This window comes from Chiloscyllium plagiosum, chromosome 16 (assembly GCF_004010195.1).
Source record: "Chiloscyllium plagiosum isolate BGI_BamShark_2017 chromosome 16, ASM401019v2, whole genome shotgun sequence".
NCBI lineage: Eukaryota > Metazoa > Chordata > Chondrichthyes > Orectolobiformes > Hemiscylliidae > Chiloscyllium > Chiloscyllium plagiosum.
In genome coordinates, this window is record NC_057725.1 from 17,618,445 (window position 1) to 17,638,027 (window position 19,583).

A 19,583-nucleotide genomic window follows, 5' to 3' on the forward strand; every position below is an offset into this window, starting at 1 on the left:
TAACCTGAGAATGCAACTTTTAAAAACAGGGTTTTGTGATTTACACATGAAAGAAGTGAAACTGTCACTGTATTCTAACAGATGAAAGGCTTAACAGAAAATTAATTTTTCAATGTATAATTTCAGTTACATCACACTGCAAATTTTTGCTATAAATTCTGTGTTACGATCGAGCCCTCCACTATCACCTGATGGAGCGTCGCTCCGAAAGCTAGTGTGCTTCCAATTAAACCTGTTGGACTATAATCTGGTGTTGTGTGATTTTTAACTTTGTACCACTGTATTCTAACAGATGAAAGGCTTAACAGACAATCAATTTTTCAATGTATAATTTCAGTTACATCACACTGCAAATTTTTGCTATAAATTCTGTGTTAGGATTGAGCCCTTCACTACCACCTGATGAAGGAGCAACACTCCGAAAGCTAGTGTGCTTCCAATTAAACTTGTTGGACTATAACCTGGTGTGTGATTTCTAGCTGAAATTATATGTTGATAAAGACACAGATTGTTTGTTAAGTCTCTCATCTTTCAGAATGAACATGTTGGTTTCAGTTCTTTCATATGTAAATCGCAAAACCTTTTTTAGAAATTACATTCTCAAGTGTACTTTAACAATTGGTGTCATGTTGGCCCAGATAAGGTATTGAAGGTGTTAACTCCCCATGAGGCTGTCTGTGCAACAATGGTCAGACTGATTCTAATCTAAAAATCGGATTTAGAGAATCTTACATGAATTCATTCTGTTTTTGAGCAAAGTAAAATGTAATTCTGCAAATACAAATTCATCTACGAATTTATATGTGTATGTGTGCACGTGGGTGTGTGTGGGGGGTGGGGGCTGGTGGTGGGGGGTGTTTATGAGTGTCTGTGGGAGGGTATGTGTGCGAGTGTGAGTGTAAAGGGGTTTAAGTCTGTGAGAAGGTGTATGTGGGAATGTATGAGAGGGCCTGCATGTATACACATATTGTGGATTAGTCTGCTGTGCTCTACCAGCACCACTAGTCCACAATCTGGTTTCCAGCATCTGCAGTCATTGTTTTTACCCTGCATACACATATGCGCACATACACATATAAGTTTGTGGGGTGAACTTGTACTTGCAGAATGTTCTGTAAGAACATAGAATGTGTTTCCCTTCTATCATTCTGCAGGCTTTTGTTTAATAAGAGACATTTTCATGAGAAAACAGTTGCTTTCATAGGTAAATATTTCACTGTGCAAAACAGTCTAGTTAAAGGGTTGCATTCTGACAGCACTCACCAGCTCCTTTTTGCTAACTTGCCTGGGGCTCTTCCACATGCTGCGAGAGTGCCAGACATTTATGAGACCAGAAAGGATTTGATTGACAAGCGCATAAATATTGAGCAACAATACGTATATTCAGAATGCAATGAAGCTTTCTCATGTGTGACAATGGAAGGATTATCTTGAACAGGAAAGGTTTGGACTTTGGCACAATAACTGTTCAGCATTTGTGCTAAGATGTCACAATAACTGTGTTCAGGAGAGAAGTTAATATTTTCAAAGAAAGCAATTTACCATTTTTGAAATCTGCAGAGTAGGGAGAAAGGTTGCTCATGCAGACTTTAAAGCACTGAGTTGGATGAGCTATGATGAATGATCTGTTTTTGCACAGTGCATTTGATGTTATTTTGTTATGCAACATCTGGACACAATGTTGCTTAAAGAAATGTAATATACCATTTTCCAATTTTCAGTGTTTTGTTGAGTGAGATTCATACCTCCCTATCTGCCATGCCTCAGAATAGCTTTTCAGAGACAATATTCTGCTCCTCTCCTCATTACTTATGCGCTTGCGTTCTTGGGCACCTTTCGAGGGGAATGGCCCAGCTAGGTGGGACAGAAGTGCTCACGACCATACAGGATAACATGGAGCCATGAGATGCTGGGAGTGTGTACAGGGCCATAGATTGGCATGGATAGGCCATGGAGAGTGCATGGAGTGAAGTGGAGTGTGAGAGCAAATGTTTTCTGTTTAGATTAACCAAAGGACACAGGCAGGGAGTATTTTGTTCGGTTAACTGAATGCCGGATAATCGAATACTGGATAACATAGTTTAGCCGAGCATCAGGACCCTTGTGACCTTGCCGGATGATCTGATATTCGGATAATCGGATGCTGGATAATCAAACTTCCGCTGTATATGACATAAGAAATAGTTTTAAAGATGGATGTAGTGCTGAATCAAAGCAGAACTTCAATTTCAAATATGTTCCTATAAAGTTAGAATAAATTGCTGAAAATAGTTAATAAACAATTAATATGTCCTTGCAACAGTAATGCAATTGCTGAAAAATGTAGGATAATTTTACTAGCTGGTGATGAATCCCAACCTTCTCATCATTAAATATTGCCAAAGGATCTGAGTCAGAACCAAACTACAGGAAGCACGTGAAAGAATGGGGTTTGGTCCAAGCTGTTTTTCGGGATTTGCAAATCATGAGAAGAGATTGTCCTCCAAGTTGCAAATCTCCATAAAAAGTTGTCAACAATGTGGCAAATTCTGAACTGCACTCTGCAATAACTTAGCCGTTCCAGTTTTCTCTCATGGGATTAGGGTGTCGCTAGTAAGGCCAACATGTTTGTCCATCCCAAATTGACAAAGGAATGGCTTTCTAAGTCATTTCAGAGCATATCTAAGAGTCAGCTACATTGCTAAGGGCCTGGAGTTACGTATCAGCCAGGTTGGGTAGGAACAACAAATTTTCTTCCCTGATGTAGTATTTGTGAACCAGATGGATTTTTACCACAATCAGTGGTTGTTTCATACCACTGACACTGAGAATCCCTTAATTCCAGAAAAATTAAATTAATTCCACCAACTGCCATAGTGGGATTTGAACCCATGTCCTAGGAACATTAACCTGGGCCTCTGAGATTACTAGATCAGTGACATTATTATGATGGCATCCAGTCTCCTAGTTCAGAGGTAATTAGGGATGGGCAATGAATGTTGGCCTTATCAATGACACCCACATCACAGTTAGGAAATGTTAATGTGTAAGTGGGAAAAAGGCAAGTTGTATTGTCCATGATACAATAGCCTAAAGATACATTTCTTGAATTGAATTGAATTCATGTCATGTGTACTGAGGCACAGTGAAAAGCTTTGTCTTGCAAACAATACAGACAGATCACAGAATTAAGTAGCATAGATAGTAAATAATAGGTAAATAGCAGCAAAAACCAAAACACAGGTATAGGCAAACACTCAGAGTTTGTGAGTCCATTCAGTACTCTAACAACAGTAGAGTAGAAGCTGTTCGAAACCAGCTGGTGCATGTGTTCAGGCTTCTGTACCTTCTCCCTGATGGTCGAGGTTGTAGAAAAATGTTGCCAGGTTGGGATGGATCTTTGAGAATGCTGCCAGCTTTTCCTTGACAGCGGGCCTAGTAGATGGATTCTATCGATGGGAGATTGGCCTTTGTGATTGTCCGGGCCAAGTTCACCACTCTCTGTAACCGTCTCTGATCTTGAATGGTACAGTTTCCATATCAGTTCGTGATACATCCAGACAGAATGCTCTCAATGGCACACCTCTAAAAATTGGCAAGGGTATTCGCCGTCATGCCAAATTTCCTCAGCTGGCTGAGGAAGAAGAGACGTTGTTGGGCCTTTGTAACCAGTGTGTCCGCATGAAGAGTGCAAGAAAGCTTGTTGTTGATGACCACTCCCAGGAGCTTGTCACTCTCCCATTTGTTCCACCTCTGTGCTGTGCTGTTAATGTGCAGGGGACATGAGTAACATCCCACCGAAAGTCAATAATGAGTTCCTTGGTTTTGCTGGCATTGAGATCTAGATTGTTCTCAACGCACCGTTTTTCCAGTTCTTCTATCTTCCGTCTGTAGTCTGTTTCATTGCCCTCTGAGATTCAACCAACTATGATGGCATCATCAGCGAATTTGTAAATGACATTAGTCTAGTATTTAGTGATGCAGTCATGGATATCCAGTGAGTACAGTGGGGGACTGAATACACACCCTTGTGGGGGCTCCAGTGTTGAGTATTAGTGAGGATAAAATATTGTGCCCAAACTTCACTGATTGTGGCCTGTGGGTCAGGAAACTGAGGATCCAGTTGCAGAGAGTGGGGCTTAGTCCAAGATCACTAAGTTTAGTAATCAGTCTTGAGGGGATAATAGTGTTGAATGCTGAGTAGTCAATGAGTAGGATTCTTACATAGCTGTTCTTGGTGTCAAGATGTTCTAGGGAGGAGCAAAGGGCAAGTGATATGGCATCTGACATGGATCTTTTGGTCCGACAGGCAAATTGGAGTGGGTCAAGAGTAATGGAGAGGCTGAAGCTGATTAATGCCATGACCAGCCCTTTAAAGCACTTCATGACCACCAAAGTTGGGCCACTGGGCGTAATCATTGAGACATGCTGCATGAGCCTTCTTAGGCACAGGGATGATGTTTGCCCTCGTGAAACAAGCAGGGACAGTGGCCTACTGCAGGGAGAGGTTGACGATGTCTGAGAAGACCTCTGCCAGTTGATCTGCGCATGCTCTGAGTTCATGGCCTGGTACTCCTTCTGCTCCCATCACTTTCCTTGGATTCACACAAAGGAAAACTGATCTGGCCTCTGATGCAGTGACTGTTAGGATAGGTTCATTAGGACTTGTCGGAATAGATGCTACTCACCGCCAAAATTCTGCTCAAAGCATAGAAGGCGTTAGGACGATCTGGCATCGTCTGCTATCTTGCACTGTCTCTTTTTAGAACCTATGATGTCATTCATTCCTTGCCATTAGTCACCAGGTGTCTGTCTGGGTCTCTAACTTGTATGGGTAATCAGCCTTGGCTGCCTTAATAGCTCTGCAAAGGTCATACTTGGATACCTTATATTTGAGTGGGTCTCCTGGTCTGAAGGCCTCACACATGGCTTTCAGCAGATTCTGTATGTCCTGATTCCTCCAGAGTTTCCTGTGAGGGAACACCCGGATTGACTTCCTCGATATTCAGTCCTCCACACACTTGGTGATAAAGTCTGTGACAGTGGTGGCGTACTCATCCAAAGTTGCAATTATATAAATTGTACTGTGAAATATTTTATGATTCTGTGTCTCAGACTTACAGGCATAACAATCAAACTGTTACATTTGTCTTAAGAAGGGTAATTCTAACTATGAAGTAGTCAGTGGAAATTCTACCATGCAATCTATTTATCCCTTGGGTGAAGTCATTGCAACTAATTTACATTGCCTGTGAGATAATGTAATGGTTGGAAGCCTTTATAGTTATAAAGAAGACTTTTAATTTCCAAGCTATTCAAAGTCGTACTCATTCACCACATGGTAGTCAGAAATAATGTGATTAGAATTTTCTTATTCAGTTAATTTTAAAGCATTGTTTGTTTTAAAGTTGTGATGAATTCTGCCTGCCCATCATTGCCATTCAACTAACTACACATTTCTGTGTTCACAGAAATAAATGCAATATAATTTCAACAGGCAAATGAGTGTGATGCAAAAGTTCACCATTGATGTCAGGAAACCATACATAATGGTCCAAATTTTGCAGCAGCAATAATGATGAAACTGTTAGTATTTGTCATTGTACTCCTCAAAGTTACATCAAATTCTAGAGCTTGGAAGTCTCTTTGCTTTTCAGTCTTTCCAGTACTGTCTAACTTTGGTCAGAAATGTACTGTATATAGGATTTTTGCTTTTATTGAAATTCCAACCATTCTGCGCCACATTGAGGCTCAAGTAAGCCTTACCACAATGGTTCCATACAGCTTTTGATTGATTATGCAACTACTTCATATACGTCGATGATTTGGTGCATTTAGCCAGGTTTGGAAAACCATTTACATCATTTTTTTGATCATTGTCAAAGAGCCAATTTGGTTATAAACCTGACGGAAAGTGAATTTGCCAAAGCAAAGTTGATTTACATAGGCCACACTGTGGAAATAGCGCTGAGAGAAATAAAAGGAAGAGTTGTTTTGGATTTTCCCAGTTCTCAGACAAAAGAAACTTTTTGCGATATGTTGGCTCAGACATGCTTGTGGTATCATTGAAACCTTTGCTATAGAAGGACTGAGAATATTTTGGTTTACCACGTCTGTCCTGCCAACAATATTTCATTAACAGTCAATATTTACAAAGCAAGGTGAAGAATATATTTCATAGAGATTAAGATTTAATCATTTTTGATGAATTAAAATAGGGTGATTGTTAGTCGCAGCTGAAATAGATAAACATGATAATGATTAGGATTGTCCATTAAACCGTGTCTTCTTTATACTGGAAACACCAATGTGCCTCCAGCATCTGGCATGAATAGAAAATGACACAACATCGGGCATGACAATATTTCTGGTCCAGTGCACATTGGCGTGTCTAAGGTACTGTGACTTTGGGTGGAGGCATGAATTATTTATCATACGGACCTGTGGAATGAAGCAAGCAATTTTTTTAAAATGTCTATTGACCTTGTATACTTAAATTTTGTGGTTATCCTAGATTTACTGGATACAGCATTTGAGGGTATAGGATATTATTTAAGCTGAACATAGGTTATAGAACATAGAACATAGAAGAATACAGCGCAGAACAGGTCCTTCGGTTCTTGATGTTGTGCCGTCCTGTGAACTATTCTCAGCTCGTCCCCCTACACTATCCCAAAATCATCCATGTGCTTATCTAAGGATTGTTTAAATCTCCCTAATGTGGCTGAGTTGACTACATTAGCAGGTAGAGCATTCCACGCCCTTACCACTCTCTGAGTAAAGAATCTGCCTCTGACATCTGTCTTAAATCTATCACCCCTCAATTTGTAGTTATGCCACCTCATACACTCTGACGTCATCATCCTAGGAAAAAGACTTTCACTGTCTACCCTATCTAATCCTCTGATCATCTTGTATGTCTCTATCAAATTCCCTCTCCGCCTTCTTCTTGCCAATGAGAACAGGTTCAAGTCTCTCAGCCTTTCCTCATAAGACCTTCCCTCCAGACCAGGCAGCATTTATCTTGGAATAAATTTTCAATGAACATTAGTTGGCATTCAAGAGCAGCAAGAACTTGCATCTACAGGATCATTTAATGTGATTAAAATTCCCTGCACACTTCTCAAAGTTTTTCTATGGTTTCAATAAAAATTACATGACCTAAGGAGTTCAAGGCCAGTTAGAGTGATGATAATAGTGGAAAAATGTCGGATAGTAATGTCCATTGATGTCAATCTGAAGAACACAGAGACAGTAGACATAGGGAAACAAGTTTTTATTCAGCAGTTTGATGATGCACTTGTGATGAAAGGTGTGTAATTTATAATTAATATCAATTATTGTTGGAAACAAAGTATTGCTATTGTTAGTTGTGTCTGTGGAATCATTGAAACAAGGTTCACTGGACGCTATCAAATCAAAAATAAATTCAGTGACTTAAATTATGTCGTGAGTGTTCCAACTAGGAGGAAAAAAATCAGTAAGTGCATCATTTTAATATGGAAAAGAGATTTCTGGTCGGAATGATGGTCAAGAGAAAAGTATCTTTGTGATCGTGGAAGAAAAGGCCAGTGAAATAAAATATCAGTACAAACAAAAATTAAACCAATAATTAAAAATTCAAATGCTGATCCTTCATAAACCAGACTAGGTAATACAGAGGCACTTAAAAAGTTTACTCGCATAATTGTTTATCTTCCAGAAAACTATCAACGAGACATATAGTGGCTATTACAGATTCCTAAATTTTATTGTGGGAATAGGCCAGGAAAAGCATTTTTGGCCATTCATGATATTAATATAGGGGGTGTGTTGTCTCTAAAACAACATCCTTACAGATTTAATCCAGAAACATTAGTTTAAGTGAGGGAAGAGATTGAGCTCACAGTGGACAATGACATTATTGAGCTGGGTCATTGCAGCTCGATCTCACCAATCATGAATGTGCCCAAATAGCATGGGTAACAAAGATTCTGTATTGATTAGAACAAAGGCAATGTGATTTTAAAAAAAACTCAGACTTAGGTCCAATTCTAAGATTGGATCTGTATTGAAAGAATTGGATACATACATTTCATCTCAAAAATTGACCCACTAAAAGGATACTGACAAGTACCATTGACTGGTAAAGCCAGAAATCTATCAGCTTTTGTAACAGAAGCCAGAATTTATCAATGCAAAGTCACACAATTTGGAATGACAAGTGCGCCAGCAACATTCATATGATTATCCAATAAAGATTTTGATTGGTTACACTACTGCGTCATTTACATCGATGACTTGGTATGTTTACCTAAACTTTGGACAATATTTACATCATTTGATAGCACTTTTTGAACATGAGCAAAAAAAAATTAATTATAAATCTGTTGAAAACTGAATTCACATGGGCTACACTGTGGAATAAGTCGAGTAACATAGAGAGAAGTTAAAATAAGAGCTATTTTGGATTTTCCCAGTTCTTGGACAAAAAAAAACTTTTGCGATATTTTGGCTCAAATGAATTTTATTGAAAGTTTATTCTAAGCTTCAGCACTGTGACAATTTGTAAAAGCAAGACACAAAATGTGAATGGACACAAGCATGTCAGACTGCCCTTGATAACAAGAAGGTTGTGCTGACAATGGCACTGGTTTTAGCAACAGTTAATTGTGAGAATTCAGTCAAATGGGCTGTTGATTCAAGCCAGATTGGTCTGTGTGCTGTTTACTAACAGAAGACAAAATGGCAATTGAGTGACCACTCAGTCATTTTTCAAAGAAACTGAATGCATGATAACAGAAATGTTTGATGCTGGAAAAATTGAATATTTAAATTGGCTGCAAACATTTTGGAATATATGATAATAATAATATTGAAGAAATTGTTACATATGCAGACTACAGATTTTACTTTTATCGATGAAATTTCAGGACAATGAACTAATGGTGTTTCAATAGAGCTTGCTCAACCATCTGTACAATTAAAAAAATCAATCATATGCCAAGAAATGACAATGTTTCAGCTCAGACTTTATCAAGAGCACATATGAAGGAGACCAAATGTTTTAATCCAACAAAATATAAGTAAAATATAGTTGCTATGAAAATCATTATATATTAAATGTCAATGTATTATTACTTTCAATATAACATAAAAATAATGTTAAAACAAATTTTGCGTGATAAGAAACAAAGATGTCTCTTAATGTAACATATTTATTCATTTGGTGTAAGTGTGAAATAAGGTGTTTGATTTAAATACAAATTAATAGCAGTTTTAGAGTTTGACTTTTAGAAAAATGGTATATGCAGTTGGATGGTCTTCAGTTGAGTTTAAGCAAAAATAGCTGCTTATGCAATCTTTCTAGGACAGTTAAACAATATTTGAGAACAGGGACCCCTTGTAGTATTAATGTAAGATTGCTAATGTAGTGCTGGATTATAACAAGGGCTATTAACTTGTTTATTGTTTTTGTTAACGACTATCAAAGATTGATTTTTAGCTCAGATCACCCAAACTGAGAGTAAAAGCTTTTATGCAGTCTGGAGGAGACCCAACTGAAAGCAAGTGTAGTTTATCTCAGTCAAAAGCAGTTATAGACATTCAGGGAAACATAGTTCCCGTAGCAGAAAAGGTTTGTATGTGCCACTTGCAGACAAGAAATATTAACAAGAAACCTGCCTAATTAGATCATTATTATGCAAGTGCCCATTTATCAAACCATTATAGTAGATTCCAGTATCTTCTTTAAGACTGATTTATGGCGAGCAGGTCCAAAGTTCCTGATTTTCTCTCTCTCCCTTCTTAAATAATTGAGTGGCAATTGCTAGCTTCCAGTCTGCAGGGCCTATTCTGGAATCAGTAAAATTTTGGAGGATGATCACCAATATATTTATTATATCACCAGCCATCTTTTTTTATTATTCTGGGGTGTAACATATCAAGGGTCAAAGACTTATCAACTTTCAGTCACATCAATTACTCCAATGTAACGTTCCTACTGATAGTAATTTTCTTTAATTCCTCATCCTCCGAGAGACCCTTAGATTGCAAATCTGGAAAAGTTCTAGATTTTCTAAGTGAAGACAGAATCAAAATCATCACTAATCCTCTCAGCCATTTCTCTGTTCCTCATTATATGTTCTCTTCAATTTGCCTGTAATGGACCCTCTCGGCCAAACATTTCCTTTTTTCATAACTATAGAAGCTTTTGGACTATTTTTAGGTAGTTTGTGTTTATTTTTTATTTAACCTACCTTCATAAGTTTCTTGATTTTCCTTTTCTGCGTTCTAAAATCCTGTGAATCCTCAGATTTGCTACTATTTCTGACAACTTTCCAGCCTTTTTTAAAGAAGGTTACGCAACCATTGAATTCCTTGGTTAGCTTTGATGATTGACATTTTGAAGAATTTTGTGCATTTGAGGAATGTAGAGTGGCTGTATACTACTTAATAATTTTTTAAATAATATAAAACGTAAAGAATATAACGAGTATTTGTTTAAAGAATGTAAAAGACAGGGGAAGTGGTGGTGCAGTGGCATTGTCACTGGACTAGTAACCAAGAAACCCAGAATAATATTCAAATTCCACCAGGGCAAATTGTCACATTTGAATTCAATAACAATCCTAATTTAAATGTTAGAATAATGACAGCTAGAAAGCTATTGTTAATTGTTATGAAAATGAGTACCGTAGGAACAGGAGTAGGACTTCTGGCCCCTCCAGTCTCTTCCACTTTCAGCGAGACCATGGCTTATCTGGAACTTAATTCCATATACCTGCATTTGGCCAATATCCGGGAATATATTTGCTTAATGAAAATTTATCTACGTCACATTGAAAACTTAAGAACTGATCCAGCATCCACTGCAATTTTGTGAGAGAGAGTTCCAAACATCTACTGTCCATTAAATTGTAACATTCTAATAGCTCTCCTGAAGGTCCAGTCCTTATTCTCAGACTATGTCTCCTATTCTAGAAATCCCAAAAAGTGGAAATAGTTTATTTTCTACCCTGTCTTTTCATGCTCATAACTTGAAACTTTGATCTGATTGTGCTTGACCTCATAAATTCTAATGATAACAGGCTTATTTTGTATAATTTCTCCATAAATTAACCCCTGAAATCCAGGTATCATTTGAGTAAACCCACATTATACTCTCCCAAGGCCAACATATTCTCCCTAAGGTATGCTGCCCAGATCTGCTCACAATATGCCAAGTGAGGTCAAGCCAGGGTTTTGCATAACTGCAGCATAATTCCTGAACCCTTGTACCCCAGAACTCTAGATATAATGGCAAGCATTCTATTAGCTTTCTTGATTAATGTTTGTACTTATTTGCGACAGTTTAAAGATCAATGCATCTGAACCCCCAAACTTCTTTGGACATCCACTGTACTTAATTTCATTCCATCCAGAAAGTATCCTGATCTATCCTTTTTCAGGCATAAATGGATAACCTCACAGTTGTGTACGTGCAACTCCATATATTGTAGTTTTGTCCATTCATTTTGTTTATTATTATCATTTTGTAATTTTACACAATCATCTACCCTGCATACAATGATGCCTGAATTTGCCATAGGTAAATTTGGCTCAATGGTTTTCTATGCCACTAACTGAGTCATTAATAAACATTAAAAATAATTAAGGCCCAAGCACGGATTCCTGTGGGACTCCACTGATCACATCCTGTTAATCTGAGTAGGAACAAATTACTGCAGCTGCTGGAATCTGTACTGAAAACAACAAATGCTGGAGGTCTCAGTAGGTGAGAGAGCAAAATAATGTTTCAAGTCTCGATGACACCCCCTCCAATCTTGTGTACTGCATTCACTGCACCCAATGTGGCCGACTCTATGCAGACTGTGTGGCCACTTTGCAGAACACCTCCACTCTGTGTGCAAGTATGATCCCAAACTTCCCATAGCAGGTCATTTTAACACAGTATCCTGTTCATATGCCCACATGTCTGTCCGCAGCATGCTGCAGTGTTCCAGTGAACCACAGCGCAAACTGGAGGAGCAACATTTCATCTTCAAACCAGGCACTTGACAGCTTTCTGGACTTAATATTAAGTTCCACACCTTCAAATTGTGAACCAACTCCCATTTCCTCCCTTTCTTTTAGCTTTACTTGTTACATTCTCTGTTACCATGGCCTCTCTCCCCTCCCCCCACCCCAGTGGGACTGACTGTTCTTTCAAGTCTACAGGAAGGAGGCTGGAAGAACATAGCAAGTCAGGCAGCATCAGGAAGTGCAAATGTCGACATTTTGTGTGTAACCTTTCTTCAGGACTGGGGGTGGTGTGGGAGGAGCTGCAGATAAAGGGGAAGGTGGGCGGCAGGGTGGTGAAGTGGGGGATAGGTGAAGACAGGTAGAGGGTACAACCTTGTTGGTCAATGGGAGGAATAAATCCAGTTGGTGTCAGGGAGGAGTAGAAGAGATGGGGAGGGGCTGGGAAGGGAGTCGGGGGGAGAGGGAGGGAGGTTATTTGAAATTGGAGAACTCATTGTTGAGTCCTCCAGGCTGTAGTATGCCCAGGCAAGGAAGTTAAGGTGTTGTTCCTCCAATAGGAGCTGTGGTTTGTTTTGGCAATGGAGGAGGCCAAGGACAGTCATGTCGGAAAGGGAGTGTTTCAGGGAATTGAAATGGGTGGTGACTGGGAGGTCTGGTCAGCCCCTGCGGGCCCGACTGGTTGTTTCAAGTCTGGCAGTTAGACACAGCATTTTTCAACCATTCTGACATTCTGATCACTTAATCTGAACTATCAACATGTTTTGTCCACCAGCACTCTATACCCCCCACACATACCCCTACCCTCCTAACTATGGAATAAATGCTGCTCCCTATACACTTCACTGCAGGTCTGATGAAGAATCATCAACCCTCAAAACATTAGTTTGCTCTGTCTCTATGGATGCTGTCTGACCCACTGTGATCTCCAACATTTATTGTTTTCACTGCTAATTTGAGTACCTACCCATTATTCCTACTTTCTGTAATTTACCATCTAGTTATTTTCCCAGCCACGTCAATAATGTGTCATCACCTCCATGGGCTTCTACCTTTGTCAGCAGATTCTTATGTGGAACTTTTTAAATGTTGTTTGGAAGTCCATGTAAACAACATCCATAGATATCCCCCTGCCTACTATCTTAGTCAGCACTTCCAAAACATTCAATGAGGTTTGTCATGTTGGCTCTCCCTGATTAACTGAAAGAAATTCAAGGTGTGCAGTTACCCCATCCTTGATTATAGACTCCAACAATATCCCCACCACAGATGTTAGGCTAACTGTAATTTCCTGGTTTCCACCTTTTACCCTTCTTAAAAAGCAGAGTGACATGCAATTCTCAAATCCAGAGGGAGAACTCCTATATCTGAGATTATAGTTCAGGCATCTACAATGTCTTTCCCTACTTCCTTTAACATCCTCGATGAAAACCCTCATCGAGGCCTTGAGGATTTGTCATTCTTTAATTCCACTAATTTCCTCACTACCGATGTTTTACTTACTTTAATTTTATTCAGTTCCTGTTTCTGATCCACTATTAATTTTCTCAGGACGTCCAGCAAGCTATCCTCCTTTTCTACTGAAAACAGTGAGGCAAAGTAATTATTCAGCATGTTTGCTATTTTCCTATAGGCATTGACAACATTCCCACTTTCAGTTTTTTGTGGACCAACAGTGCTCCTGACCACTTGCTTTTCCTTGACATAACTATAACATTTTTAGATTAGATTAGATTACTTACAGTGTGGAAACGGGCCCTTCGGCCCAAGTCCACACTGACCCTCTGAAGAGCAACCCACCCAGACCCATTCCCCTACGTTTACCCCTTCACCTAACACTATGGGCAATTAAGCATGGCCAATTCACCTAACCTGCACCTGTAGGAGGAAATCAGAGCACCCGGAGGAAACCCATGCAGACATGGGGAGAATGTGCAAACTCCACACAGACAGTTGCCTGAGGCGGGAATTGAACCCGGGTCTCTGGCGCTGTACTGATTTCCATGTTCCCTTTCATAATCCCTTTTAGCAACAATTAAAAGCTGCTTTACGGCCTTTGCTGGGCTTTGTATCTTTCCTATTGAGCAGGATCTCTGCTGATTTTTTTTTGTATTTTTATAAGTCTTTTCTTTTAGTTTTGTGCTTTTTTTAAATCTCTTTAGTTGTCCAGGACTCTTTCTTTGTTTTCTGTATGAATTTGAGCTTTTCCTTTTCAAGTGTATAGACTGCTTTGGTATTGTGTTAAATGTTTTTTTAAACATTCCGCACTATTATTCAGTTGTTTTACCCATGAGCAGATTTTCTCAGTTCATTGTGGACAGTCTCTGGCTCATTGTATTGAAGTAATCCACAACTAAATCTAGTAGCTGGTTCCTGCTTTTCGTTTTAAATGCTGCATTAAATGTGATCATGTTATTATCACAATTTGATAAATGTTCACAAAATTAGATTGCTAATTAAATCTAACTCATTACTCATCCTAAGTCTGATATTATTTGTTGCCTTTTTGCATTCAGGACATATTGCTGCAGGAAACTATCATGGAAACACTCATCACCCTTCTGACAGGTACTCATCTGCCTCTATCAATCTACGTTAAAGTTAAAATCCCCCATTATTACTACACTGGCTTTGTTACTCCCTTGCCTAATTTGTGCACTTATACAATCCAGCACTTCAGAGCTGCTGTCAGGGGTCTATACACAACACCTGTTACCATTTTAAATCCTTTACTGTTCCTCACTTCCACCACTGAATGCTCTTCCCTCATTATATTCTCCCGCACCACTTATCTCATTTTGTTTTGAAGTGGTCAGGCTAATCCACCTCCAATGCCATTCTCCCCATCCACCCTGTAGGCATTATGACCTGCTATAATTAATTCCCAATCCTGACCATCCTGCAGCCATGTCTCAGTAATGGCTGCCATATCGTATACCCTAATTTGAATAATGCCTTCATCTCTTTTAATCATTCCTGACGTTCTATGCATGCCAATGTAGAACTTTTATTTGGGTCATGCACAGATACTTTATTCAACTGTCTATTATTTGTCTCATTCAGTTTAATCAATAGATTTTTTATAGTTTTGACACTGGCTGCCAGACCTGAAGTAGAATGTGATTGATTCTTAACTGCCCTGTGTAATTCAGGATGGGCAATAATGCTGATCTGTGCAGCAAGTCCACATCTCATAAACAAATAAAATATAAACTACTGAAAGAATAAAACTCCCGGAAGCGACGGCTTACCGGTCAAGCTCTATTCTGCTCTTTGAGACTTGATTGGCCAGGACCTGCTGGAGGTGTATGTCAGTATGCTTCTGGCAGGTACCCATGAGTGAATCCATGAGGAAAGGCACCATCACCCTCATCTACAACCAGAAGGGGGAGAGGGGAGGAACTCAGAAATTGGAGACCAATCTCACTATTGAATGCGGATTACAAAATTCTGTCAAAGGTTATCGCCAACTGGGCCAGGTCTGCTCTGGGGTCGGGTGCTGCATAGAGCCATTTGCCGAGTCCATCAGGAAGGATGTGAGCCTGAGAGGGGTGACTATTCTTGGCAGCAGGGGCCTGCAGGTTAAGGCCTCCCTGTACATGGATGATGTCGCCGTTTTCTGATCGGATTCGCAGTCCGTGCGCAGACTCATGTGCATATGTGACCAGTTCGAACAGGCCTCGGGGGCCAAGGTAAACCGAGGCAAGAGCGAAGCCATGCTCTTCGGGAACTGGGCCGACCAATCCTCGATCTTCTTCACCGTCAGGACCGACCACCTGAAGGTGCTGGCTATTTGGTTCGGGGGGGCTGGTGCATGCGCCAAGTCTTGGGAGGAACGTATCAGCAAAGTGAGGCAGAAACTGGGCAGATGGAAGTTACGGTCACTATCCATCGCGGGAAGAAACCTGGTCATCAGGTGTGAGGCACTGTCATTGCTGTTATACATGGCACAGGTCTGGCCTATTCCCAGAACCTGTGCCACTGCAGTCACCTGGGCCATCTTCCAACTTATGTGGAGGTCAAAGATGGACCGGGTCCGAAGGGACTCGATGTATAAACATCTGGGCAACGGGGGAAAAAATACACCCAATGCCATCCTCACCCTGATGGCCACCTTTGTGTGTGGCTGCATCAAACTGTGCGTGGATCCCCGGTACGCAAACACCAAGTGTCACTACGTACTGAGGTTCTACCTGTCCGCGGTGTTAAGAAGGATGGGCCTGGCCTCGCTGCCGCGGAACGCTCCGAGTAGTTGGACCGTTCCATATCACCTGTCCTTCGTGGAGAAGTTTATGAAGAAAAACACCTTTGACCATAAGTCCATCAGGACCAGGTCAGCACATAGTGTCCTTGAGATCCTTCGGGAAAAGGAGAGGGCGGATACTATCGAGCGGTTCAAAGCCATTTGGCAGAATGTCTCATCGCCAGAACTTTCCAACAAGCACCAAGACATGGCTCTGCCTGTGAGATCCTTTATGCATGCCCAGACTCTCATCCACACCGCATGCTGCCCTCGAAGCGGCTGCGGGTGGGGATGAGACTGTCACACACCTCCTTCTGGAATGTGCCTACGCAGAAGATGTCTGGAGAGGAATGCAGTGGTGTTTGTCGAGGTTCGTCCCGAGCAGCGCCGTGATGTGGGACTCCGTGCTCTACGGTCTGTTCCCCGGGACGCACACTGAGAAGAACATCAACTGGGCCTGGAGGATCATCAACTCGGTGAAGGACACTCACTGGGCAGTCCGAAACTTGTTGATCTTCCAGCTGAAGGAGTTGACCCCGACTGAGTGTTGCAGACTGGCACATTCCAAGGTCCAGGACTATGTGTTGAGGGATGCGTTGAAGCTTGGGGCAGCTGCCGCCAAGGCGCAATGGGGAAAGACCACCGTGTAAGATCTGCCTGCCTAAGAAGAACAGGGGGCCCACGCAGTCATTTGGGCTCTGCTGATGCCTCAGCTAAATATATGGTCATATGATTGATAAACGTACAGATCTGTATGTACAAATGATAAATTCTGATCTCAGTATGTAAATGTTTGCATATGTATGACATGACCAACTGTACAGACCATCAAATTATTTTATGAATAAAGTATATTTTTGAAATAAAAAAAATATAAACTACTGTCATTTTATTTTTTTTCAATCCATTTGCCCCTCTATCTTCATTTCTTTCCATTTTCCAAACATGGCACCCTGATTTCATATTGAACCACCTCATTTTCAAGTACTTCACCTGACAAAGGAGCAATGCTCCGAAAGCTTGTGATTTCACATAAACCTGTTGGACAACAACCTGGTGTCTTGTGACTTCTGACTTTGTCCATTCCAGTCCAACACCAGCAACTCCACATCATCACTTTCAAGCAGAATGTAAAATTACATTATATGACCATTCCTCCCTCAACATTTTTTTTACAAGATTATTGAATATACCTTTTCAATATATATTAACGGATTTAAAATATCCTATTAGTTCCTCAATATAGTGCTCTAGAAAAACATCCCTCGTGCACTCTAGAAACCCAGCCTGCCAGCATTAGTGCTCATTAGTCTATATACAAATTCAAGTCACCCAAAAATGAGTTATATAGAATTATACTCCTCAAATCTCTAAATTAGTATTGTGTCCCAAATGGCTACTACTTCTTGGTGACCTATAAATAATTCCTACTCATGTTGGCTGCTTCTTATCTCCATCCCACTATTAGATTAGATTGCCTGCAGTATGGAAACAGGCCCTTCGGCCCAGGATGTCCACACCGACTCTCCGAAGAGTAACCCACCCAGACCCCTGACTAGTTCACCTAACATAATGGGCAATTTAGCATGGCCAATTCACTTGATCTACACATCTTTGGACTGTGGGAGGAAACTGGAGGAAACCCACACAGACACGGGGAGACTGTGCAAACTCCACACAGAGAGTCACCCGAGGCTGGAATCGAACCCAGGTCCCTGGCACTGTGAGGCAGCAATACTAACCACTGAGCCACCATCCCACCCCTATTCGTTCTTCCAGTCTGAGATCCTGCCATGCTAAAGCTCTGATTCCATTCCTTTCTATGGGTGGAGAGCCTCTGCTCTTCTTTTTTTAACTTGTCCTTCCCAATATCACATATCCTTCTGTTTTCATTTCCCAACCTTGATTATCCTGAAGCCTTGATTATCTGTAGTGGCAATTAGATCATTCCCATTTCCTTCTATTGGTGTCTTTAAACCATTCACCTTGTTGTGAATACTGCATCAATTCAGGTTAATGTATTAGACACATATTCACTGCATTGACCTGGCACCACAATTGAGAATATCAATAGTGGACAGTTTAATGATAATTTACTGTTAATGTTCTTACAAATTAACTTTTCAATGTTACCTGCACTTTGTACAGTGCATTAGCACAAAATAATGTTAATACTAGTGTTGATTTAATTTACCTTTGATTTCCATTTAAGCCCAAAACAAAAGTGGCATACTTTTTGCTCATATTATCCACTCTAACATTCTGACTCTCCCTTACCCAGCTAAAGAGAAGACTTTGCAGCAGGTAAGAGCTCATGAAGGGATAGAATTCTTTCTGACGTGTAAATCCTGTCCCTAGTTAAACGAGATTGTCCTCAAAGATGAAAGAGAATTTGTTTGAGAAGGAGCAGTGTGCTAAAAATGTCTGCTCAATGTGTGGGCGTCGAATACTTTGTTTAGTTATACGATGGATAATCAAGTGTATGCATGAGGGGTGATAATGCTGAGACTGATAGCTAAGTTTGGAAATGGTAAAAGGCATAGGACGCTGCAGTGATTGAAAGGCAAGACTGTGAAGTGGGGAATCCCATTGGTGTTGTGAGGTGGTGCAGAGCTGTGCTGATAATCCCAGCAAGGCACTGATTGGGAGTTTTGACGAGCTAGACGAGTTCATTCACCTTTTACTTGTACTCCTTCCAGATCCAAGAACCTTCCATTTTTGTCTGTTTTAGCAATAATTGAAAGTCTTCTTTTATATTACCTGAGGGCCTGTTACATATTGAATACATTTACGTATTCAAAAGGTCATGTATCAAGGTTTATTTTTATCGGCAATGAGCAAAGTATTACATTTCAGGAAGTAAAAGCTATTCCAAATTGTGTAATATTTAGCACTGGCATTTCCATTCTTGTATTTATATTTTAATATCTATTCAATTCCATTTCCTGTTTAGGTGATACAGATATTAAACTTGTTGCAGTCCTTAAAGTTTGTGTCTCAAGTGGAAAACTTTTCAATGAAAGAAGCACCCTGAAACACCAGATTCTAACATCATAAGCTCCAAGGTAAAAACAATGACTGCAGATGCTGGAAACCAGATTCTGGATCAGTGGTGCTGAAAGAGCACAGCAATTCAGGCAGCATCTGATGAGCAGCAAAATCGACGTTTCGGGTAAAAGCCCTTCATCAAGAATAAAGTCAGAGAGCCTGACGCGTGGAGAGAAATGCTAGGGGAGGGTGGGGGTGGGGAGAAAGTAGCATAGAGTACAATAGGTGAGTGGGGGAGGAGATGAAGGTGATAGGTCAGGGAGGAGAGGGTGGAGTGGATAGGTGGAAAAGGAGCTAGGCAGGTCGGACAAGT

The 19,583-nt window shown here is 40.4% G+C and overlaps 1 protein-coding gene across 8 annotated transcripts in view; it reads left to right on the forward strand.

Moving 5' to 3' along the window:
* lrrc4ca (leucine rich repeat containing 4C, genome duplicate a) overlaps nt 1-19,583 on the forward strand; it is a 994,912-nt gene that overhangs the window by 714,453 nt on the left and 260,876 nt on the right. Inside the window, exon 5 of one of the 8 annotated variants that reach the window (XR_006313901.1) lies at nt 14,496-14,541. The exons of 6 other annotated variants lie outside the window; for them this stretch is intronic. The gene's annotated coding sequence lies outside the window, so the exon portion shown is untranslated. Of the gene's footprint in view, nt 1-14,495; nt 14,542-19,194; nt 19,288-19,583 lie in introns of those variants that run through there. One more of the 8 variants, XM_043705491.1, reaches the window with a different exon arrangement.